General features: G+C 38.9%; 1 non-coding gene across 1 annotated transcript; it reads right to left on the minus strand.

The window, feature by feature from the left end:
* Nucleotides 1-224: 224 nt before the first annotated feature.
* Nucleotides 225-297, minus strand: Trnak-cuu (transfer RNA lysine (anticodon CUU)). The gene has a single exon. It is a non-coding gene; the product is annotated as a tRNA-Lys (tRNA).
* Nucleotides 298-11104: the final 10807 nt, after the last annotated feature.

The following is an 11104-nucleotide window of genomic DNA, read 5'->3' on the forward strand; positions in this document are numbered from 1 at the left end:
GCCGGATGCCAGCCGCCTCTGCGGTAAGAGAAGGCCATGTGAAAATACATAGATCAACAGAAATGGGTTAATAATTAAGGCAGAGCTAGCCAATAAGAAACTAGTACCTGGTCAACAGTATAATATCAAATACAGAGTCTCTGTGTGTTATTTGGGGCTGGCGGCGTGGCGGCGGGACAAGACCAGCGGCGGCGGGCGGGAAAACCCATACTTGTTACAAATGGCGCCCAACGTGGGGCTCGAACCCACGACCCTGAGATTAAGAGTCTCATGCTCTATCGACTGAGCTAGCCGGGCGGGTGCCGCCGGGTGGGTGCCGCCAGGCGGGTGCCGCCGGGTGGGTGCCGCCGGGCGGGTGCCGCCGAGAGGCTCTGCGCGAATGCAAAGTCCCGTGCGGAAATGGGCAAAAAATGTTAAGAACGACACCCAAATTCCCAAATATTGTTTATAAATGTTTGTTTTCATTTAAATGGATTTGGTTATAAATGGTTAATGATCATAACCAATTCTTTTTAAAGGTAAAAAGGAAATTATGGTATAGATATGAATACTTTGTTTTGGAATGGATTTTCATTTATTGATACAATTTAAGGTCAATGTTGTATATGTATATTTCTCTTCTTGTTTATGTATTGTGTTTATATAGCTCATTTAAAAATGTAATGTATAATTTAGTACAGATTTTAGATAGTTACCTATAATAGTCAAAACATAGCTAGGTGAGTTAGGTTTTCTAGATATGCAGAGATGTATTTGAGATAGATAGATATTCTTCAAATCTTTCAAAGACCTACAGAATATGGCATTTAAAATGGTTTAGGGTTTTTCTTGACAAAGAGGCACCAATGCTCCTGGAAACACCACCTGCGTCAGAAAGGAAGATGGACATTGAAGAAACTCGTTATGGAGTTTGCCTCCAATATGGCAAGACTAGCCATTTGGACAAGATACTGCTCTTGTATGGACTGTTTGACTTGATGCTGTATAAACTGGACATGCAGGACCTACAGAAAAGTGACTGCTGATTCAAGATGGACACTGCTACAGAGTTCCTGCTTCATGGAAGAGTCTGCCAGACAGTATGCAGGACACAGAGAAAAGTGACTGATAAACTGCCAATACAAAAAGACAGTTTAAAGTTTCCTGCGTTGCTGAAGAGTCAGCTAGACACACTATGGCCTATGGGCTGAAGATGAAAGATTACAAAAGAACTTCGGGTGACCAGGCAGTGAGTTGTTTCTGTCATTTCTAGAGTTTATATACTATCCTCCTATGGTCTTTGATGGAGTTGAAGACAAATAGTTATGGTTATAGTTTTCCTTAGTTAGGTTTAAAGATAAAATACATATAGGACTTTAGATTCACAAATATAGGATAGATGATAAAATAGTTTCCTTTAATCTTGCTAAATGTTAATGGACTAAATATTGTTAACTGTGATTCTTATTGGATAACTGTTGTGTTATATATTTTGCTATGTTAAGGTTAAACCCCTTCTTTTTATTTAAACAGAAAAGAGGAGATGATGGGAGATGTCATTCTGTATGTTTCTCATACTGGTTAATAATAAAGCACTGTTGGCCAATAGGAAAGGAAGATAGGAGGGACTAGGAGACAAGGAGGAAATAGGAAGTAGGAAGGAGGAGTCAAGATGGAGAGTCTGGAGAGAGCCGGATGCCAGCCGCCTCTGCGGTAAGAGAAGGCCATGTGAAAATACATAGATCAACAGAAATGGGTTAATAATTAAGGCAGAGCTAGCCAATAAGAAACTAGTACCTGGTCAACAGTATAATATCAAATACAGAGTCTCTGTGTGTTATTTGGGGCTGGCGGCGTGGCGGCGGGACAAGACCAGCGGCGGCGGGCGGGAAAACCCATACTCGTTACATATGGCTGTGTTAATTCTGACACAGATAGGGGTAAGGAATGGCTGCCTCTGAGGCAGAATTAGCAGACGATAAAGTAATTAGCTTCTGGACCTGCAACATTTCAATTTCTCCACAATACTGAAATTCTAACCAGCCAACAGGTCCTTGCAGACACAGATCCTTTTCTGGAGCCTTTTTGTTCAGAGCCAGTTGCAGCTTCCTTCTGGAAGATTTTAGCCACAGCCCTCCTCAGTAGACTATAAGAATGTCTCAATCCTTAATTCCACCCTGTAGATGGGTAGATGGTAGTTCAACTGTGCACTGTCCTCTGGACTTTCTATCACATGCTGTATCAAATCCTTGCCCTCCAGGGATGAGGGCAGGATTTCTCAAATCTGTTCAGGTTCTCCACTGATTTTCTTAGGAGAAAGGAAACACAATACTTTTCTCTATTATAGGGACAAAATCATTTCCCTAAAGCAATAAACAGCTCAGATTTTAAAGGGAAGGAAGACTAAAACCTTAAAGGAAAATTAAAGGAACTGTCAGCTTACATTTAAAAACACTGTATCACCAATGCATATTGACACAAACATTTTGTCTACTGGATAGAGTCTTAGTGTTCATCATACTGTGGCCATTTCCCCCCCCCCCCTAAATCCAAAATTGGAAGGAACTTGTGAGTAGAAGTTAAAACCAGGAACTTTTTATTAACCACAGATGAGTTCTATTTGAAATATGTTTTACAAGAGTACTTTGGTATTTGTGAATATAAATTTAAGCAAGCACTCTTTAAAGTTAATCACAAATAGAATGCATCTAGAATAAATCTAAGGAAATTTCCATTTCCCACAACACTCTCAAAATTGTGTGGAAGTATTGGATAACCGCTAATCAAGGCCTTAGCATTAATATTCCCTGTGTAAAATGGAATATTGCCCTACTGGTGGGAACAGGAGACAGAAGTCAGCCTAGCAGTTAGTCACAGGGACCCCAAAAGCAGCAGTTTCATTCTTGTACTTGTCTATAACTGAAGGTGTCCTTGGAGCTTTTCGAAAAAATAAAAAATAAAAAGAAATAGAAAAAGAAAAGACAGTCTGACTGCTCCTAGATATGGTAGAGGAGAAAATTTACTGTAGATATGCAGAAGAGTACAATCAGAGGTGAAGACTGTGGGAGAGTCCACAATGGACATGAACAGACGGAGCAGGGCCTTATGGGACATGGAGAGGGGAAGGGAGGGATGAGAGAGGGGAACCAGGTGCAGTGGTTAGGATGCCAAAGGTCCAAAAACAAACAAGCAAACAAACAAAAACCAAAATTGGAAGGCCATCCAAAATGTCTGGATTATAGAGGAAAGAACCTCTGGGGGAAGGCAGCCCAGCCCCTGGGTTGGAGAGTTCAGGGTAGAGGGTGGGGTGTGTCAGCACCAAAACCGTCATTGTAGAGAAAGCAGTTAATAAATGTCTGTAAGCAGCTCCTGCAGATTCCTGACTTTGCTCTGTAGTGAAAATAAAGCTGATAACTTTTGAAAAAGTCATCACCATGATAAAAATTTTGTGATAAGTACATTTCTCCTCTTATTTAGGTATTGTGTTTATATAGCTCCTTTAAAAATGTAATGTATAATTTAGTACAGATTTTAGTTATCTACAAGAGTCAAAACGTATAGTTAAGTTTGGTTTTTACCTATAGTTACCTATAGGTAACGAGACAGAAATGTCCTGGCAGGAAAGAGAAAAAAGGAGAAAAAGAACTCGATGACCCAAAAGAAGGTTCTGCGATTAAAGAGTAAGCACCATTTAACCAGTGCTTCTAATATATAGAAAGCTTGAGCAGCCAGTGTTTATAACTGCTGCAAAGACTAGATAGAAAACTTTTGACAACTCCACTGATTTAACATTGGTTTTGAACTTGGAAATTTTAATACCATAATATCATCTTCAAGTCTCTTTCTTTTCACATACTGTAAGTACTTTCTCAGATCCTCATTACTTTTGTGAACCTTCTTTTTCATTCTCATTATTACAACTTGCATATTGATTCTCAGTTAAAAAAAAAAGTAAGTCCTTTCAAAATGAAAACTTAAACATAAAGAAAGGTAAAAAGCAATTTTTTGTTAGTCTGGTTTTTTGTTTTTGTTTTTGTGTTTGTTTTTTTTTTTTTTTTTTTTTTCGAGACAGAGTTTCTCTGTGGTTTTGGAGGCTGTCCTGGAACTAGCTCTTGTAGACCAGGCTGTCCTCAAACTCACCAGAGCTTTACGTTGCTTTAAGTGGAGTAACAGTGATAGACAGAGCATAGCAACTGCTCTAGGAGGGCCTATAGGCCATAACAACCAGTGGACCAATCAACACATGACAGGTCTCCCAAGCCTAGAAGTGCACCAATCCTGAGACTGCAGTATATCCTGAGGCATTCCTATTACGATCAGTTTTTCCCACCAGCCTGGTTTCACAGCAGCATCAGCCCCAAATAACACACAGAGTCATTGTATTAGATATAATGCTCTTGGTTTGTTACTAGCATTTTTTATCAGCCAGCTCTGTCTTAATTATTAACTCATTTCTATTAAAGTATTTCCACATGGTCTCATCTTACTGGAGATTGGACCGATGTTCTGCTCTCCCCCCCCCTGCTGACTCCTCCCTACTACTTCCTCGAATTCTCCTTGTCTCCTACTCCCACCTATCTTGCTTTACTATTGGCCAACAGGGCTTTATTCATTAACCAATAAGAGAAACATATTTATAGAATGACATCACCCATCACATTTCCCTTGCCCTCCCCAATAAATTCCCTTCCTCGAGACCCCTTAGGGTCCTTCTCATTCCACTCACTGTAATGAATAGACAAAGGGCCAGGAATGGGTCCCTTGGTGATTTTTGGGTTCAGAATTTGGGCACAACACAAACAATATGTACCTTTTTTGTATCCAACGTTATTCTGAAGCCAGGACGTTTTTAAGGTAAAAGCAGACTTTCTGGCTGCAAATGGACTGACCAGGCAGCCTCTGGAAAGGAGCTGGCTTAGGTCTGCTTGCTGCTGTAGCAACAAGTGGCAGGGCTGTTAAATTAGTCAATGAAGAGAGCACCTATTGTTGGGACTGGGAGTGGGCAGGAGTTAAGATTGAAGGAGCCAAAAGGAATGAGGGTGGGGTACTGGCTCACTGCCTTAGCAGTCCTGTCATCGGAAGCATTTCCCAAAGCTGTAGGGGCCTGGTGGTAAAGGGTTAGACTCTATAACCTGGTCAGATGAAATTACAACACAATCTACTAGGCATGAGCCAGTGGAGCTGAGAGATAAACTTCGAGCTATGAACCTAGTGCAGTCAGGGTGTGACAGAGGAGAAATAGAAAGTTGTGCATGTTTGTAGACAAGGGTTTCAAGTGACTCCATGGAGAAGTGGGTGAGGGTAGTGGCCCTGTGAAGGAGTATAGCAGGGTTGAGAGGAAGGCAGAAATCAAGTGAGATATTAGGATTTTCTAGGGAGGTGATATGAACTATGTTGAAGCTTACTTAGAAGGGAACTAAGTAGAGAAGCTCCTGTGTGATAAGAGGTTCTTGAACTGGTATGGTCAGAGGAAAGACAGAGGGTGATGACCAAAGGTGAACTTAGAGGCCTTTGGGGCTAACAGGGAGGCTTCTGTTAGTGGCTGTAAGCAAGGCTGCAATCTCCTAGCAGTTGTATCTAGCTATTTGGGAAAATAAGCAACAGGGTCAAAAGCATGTCCTCTCATTTGTCTCCAAAGCTCCAGGGAAACATGTTTAGTTGTACACGGAATAAACGGTTGCTGAAGTTTTGGGAAAGTCAGAGCCAGGTCCTGTTAGAGTGTCTCTTGGAGGTGATAGAGATAGAGAGAAAGCCTTAGTTAGGGAGCCCTCAGAGTGAATTTTGTTGAATAATCTCCAGAAGAGACAGACTCCAGTGAGCCAATGAGAGAGACAGAGACAGATAGACAGAGACAGAAACAGAGCAGGCAACTCTAAGGTAACAATCACCAGGAGGATTGGAAAAACAATTGGGTAGAAAAGGTGAAGGAGAGAAATGGCTTTGGAGGAAAACTCTAAAATTTTTGAGTGGAATGTGGTGGGTGACAGAAACCAACAGAAGCAAATGACACACAACCAGGAATGCTGAAAATCGGTAGTTTGTTTTGGTTAGGAGAGGCAAAGCCCTTAGGAAAAGGAGCCCATTGTTCTTTTAGGTTAAGGAACCAAAAGTAAGAGAGGGCACAGTGGAACCACCGAATAGACAGCTCTGTGGGTAGAAAGAAAGGGTTATTGCGGATGAAGCTGCCAAAGCTATCTCATGGACCACAGAGAGGAGAGCAAAATGGTGGAAAAACAATCAGAGTTTATGTGTAAGCAGAGTGGGGGTCTTCTAGGATATTGGGATTGACCAGGAACTAGGAAACTAGATGTCCTTGGCCAAAGTAGTTGACTTTTGAAATGGATTACAGGAGGCTCCTGGTAAACAGAAACCACCTTAAGAGATTTGCTTTTCTAGTAAACTAGTACTGTTGAAGCCGAGTCAAGATTAGAGTTTCTGTTCCTCAGACAATTGTCATTGTTTCCTTGGTTTTCTCTTAAGTCTCATTAAGACACATTTCTGTTTTGTTAATGGATGATTGCACTAATTTAAAGCATTGACCTATTTCTTTTCCTGAATGATCCTCAATGGTATAAATACAAACTTCTATTGTTTTTCTTAGTATTGAATGTGTATATCTTGATGTATTTAATGAAGGGGAGTATTTCAAAAGTAGGCAGTCCTCATTTGGAGAGGTTAAATCTATATACATTAATTTCTTTTTATCTTGGAAACTATGTTTGCTGTAATTTGAATCAAAATATAGGTCACAGGCATGTTTAAAATGTATCTTTGTGAAGACCTTATAGGAAGGCTAGTCACCATGCAGCTTAGGCAAAGTGGGTTGTATAACAGATTTGATAACTGCTAATTATATTTGACACTGTATATACACCAAGGCACCATAGACAGAAAATTAACTTCTCATCAAGTCTCAAATAAAAAGATATAAAGACAGACATACTAATTTGAACTATGCTGTAGTATTTCCTGGTGACCAGAAGCAAAACTAATTTATTTATCAATGATTGACACTTTTCTTGTGCAGCCATCAGTATTGTATTGTATTGACTTAAACAAAAATGTTCTATTAGTTTCAGCTACTTCAGTAAATACTGAAGCCCCTTCAGCCTGAATATATTCAGCCTGTAACTCTGAGTTACTACTAAAATGATAAGCAATTTCTTAACACATGAACAAGCATTATTTAAATGGATAGATATTAAGAGAATGTAAAATGCTACAATGACATTATGTCAATAGGATTTAATCATGTGATTGTCAAATGTTCCTTTCTGCATTTTTCAGGAAGTGTTTTTACATTGCTCATTTTATGTTTGCTATATAGTTATTTGTGAATTATATGTAATTAACATATGTCATACACATACATATATATGTATACATACATATATAAACACTTTCATTTAAAATTTAAACATAGATTTAGAGAAACTAAAGGGTTTATCAAAAGCTATGTAGACAACAAGTATCTGAACCTAGAATAACATCCTTATCTTCAGAGTTCTGTTTCAGGGTTGGAAATCCTGCCACAACTTCAGGAGACTAATTTTCTCCTCCATTAGGTACAAGATTTGGGGTTACTGGGCTCAATGTCAACTAACTTAAGTTCACAAAGCAAGACCTGTACGTATCTACCACAAGGTCTTAGTTATACATTGCTATGGGATAACCTTTCAGTGTGCTGTGAATATAAGTTGCTCTCTTGGTTGAAAACAATAGTTGCTTTGGTCTATAACAAGGAAGAATATGGCTAGTGGGGAAAGCCAAACAGATAATACAGGGAAAAGAAGAGCAGGGTCAGAGACATGCAAGCAGTTGCCCAAGAAATAACATGCTAACAGACCAGTTAAAACCATGGACACGTGGCAATACATAGATTAATAGAAATTTCAGTATAAGGAGATAGTTAGTAATAAGTCTGAACTATAGGCAAATTATGTAAGTTTCTGTGTAAGTATTTGGGACTGTATGTTCAGGAAATAAAAGCTCTACCTCCTTTTACAATACATCCATCTATCTGCCTGACCTTCAGGTTATCTGAGTGATAGATCTCATCCAGGTGTGTGTGTGTGTGTTTTTTTTTTTGTTTGTTTGTTTTGTTTTTTGTTTGTTTTGTTTTTGTGTTTGAGGAGGGCTTTACAGGCATATTCTCATGTGAGATGTGAAAGACAGTATAAGGTTCTGGTCTTGCTCTTATCACTCCTATTAACATGCAATTACCAAAGCAGAATAGTCTAAAGCTAGGAATGATGTAATAATTTTGGTTTCCTTTATGGGAAAGGAATTGCCAAGTCACACAGCAAAGGATGTGGATTCTGTGAGAAGCTGAGGACATTAATTCAGAGTAAGAGGCTAAGATTCCTTTTAGCTCTGCAACATGGTAGTGGTTTTCTTCCAATTTACATCTCTAGCTGAGTCTCTTTTCCTCATTTTAGTTCTTAATGCTTTTCAAATTGCCCAGGGCGAAAGGGGCTTTAGTGAGGAACAGAAAGCTCAGGTCAATTTGCCTTTTTTATTATGTGTGTGTTAATTTTTTTTTTCCCCCTTGAACATACTGTTCTAGAAGGCAGTGTTAGAGCAAAATCCCCTGTGAGGTTGGTATGTGACATTTTCTTCAGTGTAAATATAATTTCAGAATTCAGATTGACACAATTTTGCTTGAACAGAACAGGGGAGAGAATGCAGGAAATTATACACATAGTATTGGGATGTGTGTGTCACCAAGAATACGAAGAGGCTACAGTTGGTGGGAAGCCAATTGCAGGGAAAATGCACAGGGGCATTCTGTCAGTTGACCATGAATCTCTGTGAAACCACACTTGAATCTCTGTTCAGTTTCAGCTCTCTGCAGCCTTTCATTTTCTCTCAGTGGCTGTCATCAAACAGCTATCTTTTGAAGATTCTGTCCTTCTCTATGTCTAGCTATTTCATCTTTTCACTTTTATTTACTTTTTATATATTTCTTAAACTGTGAAAAAATAAGAAGTGCTCTTTAATAACTTGAAGCAATGCAGAAATGCACATGGGGAACTTCTTGAAGTCATTATTTTTAACTGATGTTTTAAAAAATTTATCACTTGAGTCTTCTCACTTTTAAGAATTTTTGCTGACCAATAATGTGGAGAATCAGATTAAGGTAACAAATACTGGGAAAGAACAGAGATTCTTCCTTATTGTTGTGTTGGGAGGAGCAGAGGTTAAGGTCATCAGCATGAGTCTGCAGTGTGTTCATCCTAGTGCTAAAATGTGCTTGGAAAATGGGTAATTTATGGCAGAGATGTCTGTGTAAAAGGATTGCAAAATTTCTAATAAGAATTAGAATTAAGTAGGTACTAAATTAATTGAAACAACTAGGACATTTGGTACAGAGAAAGTATATCATGGTCTCAGCATAATGTGCCTGACTCTATCTTCCTAGTCAATATGACAAAACTCTTAAAGTCTGGCAATTTCAATGTGACAAAGAGAAACAAAAATGAGTAGAACTTACTTCAATGAAAGAATTTGTAAACTTTGCCTAGAAACAAGCAGCACACAGAGTCACTGGTTTTTACAGAAATTAAGTCCTGAAATGTGATTGTTATAGCCTTAAAGTAGGTGGCCATAATTCTCTGTTTGAACAGGTTTTATCCACTCAAATTTTCATCCTTTGAAAGCTTAAACCTTAGTTTAACAAAGAGGTTGGGACCATAAGAGAGTGAATTTAAACATGGGGTTACTACCCTGCCCCAGAAGAGATTAATGACTGCCTCTGGAGTAGATTTGTCTATGGGACTGGTCTGTTTAGTAGCAGAGTGAGCTGTTAGAAAGTGAGTTTGTCTTTCTTGTCTTTCTCTTTTGGTTTTGGTGGCATATGTATTCCACTTGACAGTTTTGCATATGTTATCTACCATGTCATAGATACAGCTAGAGAGCCACTACCAGGTATAAGAACCATCCCAATCATTGGCAAAACAAAAATATTTTACTTATATTCCATCAAGTTATTCTGCTACAATAATATAAACTGACTAAGATAGCATCTACAATGGAGCTGGGTAATTTCACTTAGCACCAACAGTATCTTTGGGGGAAAGAAGGGATAGTCATTATTTTGCTCGGTACAGCCAACACATTCATGGATGTTTCACACTACCAGTCCTCACATGATCTTAGAGAGCATCTCTGCATCATCAAATGTGATTTCTGAGGTCATCAGTATTGTTACATCGAGGTTAGTGTACTGAAGTGATGGTGCACTGGTGGTTCTGAGCCCCATTATCTTAGTAAGTTCCAAGGTACTTGAAATTCTTTAAGGGATGAGAAGAAAGAAAGAAAGGAAGGAAGGAAGGAAGGAGGAAAGAAAGAGAAAGAAAGGAAGGAAGAAAGGAAGGAAGGAAGAAAAAAAAAGAAAAACAAATGAACAGTGAATCTTGGCTTAATTTTTGAAGGAAAATGGAGATTGGATTTAGATAGGTCAAAACAGTATATTTTGAAAGACAGGAAAAGAAAGAGAAAAAGAGACTCGGTGGTGGTGGTGGGAAGCAAAATTTTATTTGAAGAAGAATTTGAAAATGATTATTAGTTACTGTTTTGTATTAGCAAGAAAATAGATGAGCTCAGTTACACTCTGGATTTTTGTTTTTTTCGTTTTCATGTGTGTAAGGCCTATTTCCAATCCAGATTCCATTGAATCTGTGGTCCCTACTTCTTAGTAAATAGGAACTTCCTTTAGGCCCAGCTTTCCTTGGTCAGCAGCTGCCAATCTCATTATGTGTTTTAATTGGTCTCCAAATCAGTTGTCTAGAGAATCAGTGCCATTTGTACCTGTTAGGTATACGAATAAAGAGTAAGTAGTGAACTCATGAACTCCACCATTGAGAGAGAGCTGAAATGTGTTGGCCTCAGCCTACTTCATTGTGGAATGATAATAGGGAGAACACTCACCGTCTTTTCTCCTAAAAACTGATAGATTTGCACGTTTGTTCCTTTTTTTTCTTTTTCTCTCCTAAAGTCATTTCTCAATTCATATCAAAAGAGTTTATGGATTTGTCCAATACGCTAGTGTAAGACAATGACTGAAATCAGCTCCTGCTTTCTAAACCTTGAGGAAAAGCTCCTCTGTTAGCCATTGCTGCTGAAT

Source organism: Phodopus roborovskii, unplaced genomic scaffold (assembly GCF_943737965.1).
Source record: "Phodopus roborovskii unplaced genomic scaffold, PHOROB, whole genome shotgun sequence".
Lineage (NCBI taxonomy): Eukaryota > Metazoa > Chordata > Mammalia > Rodentia > Cricetidae > Phodopus > Phodopus roborovskii.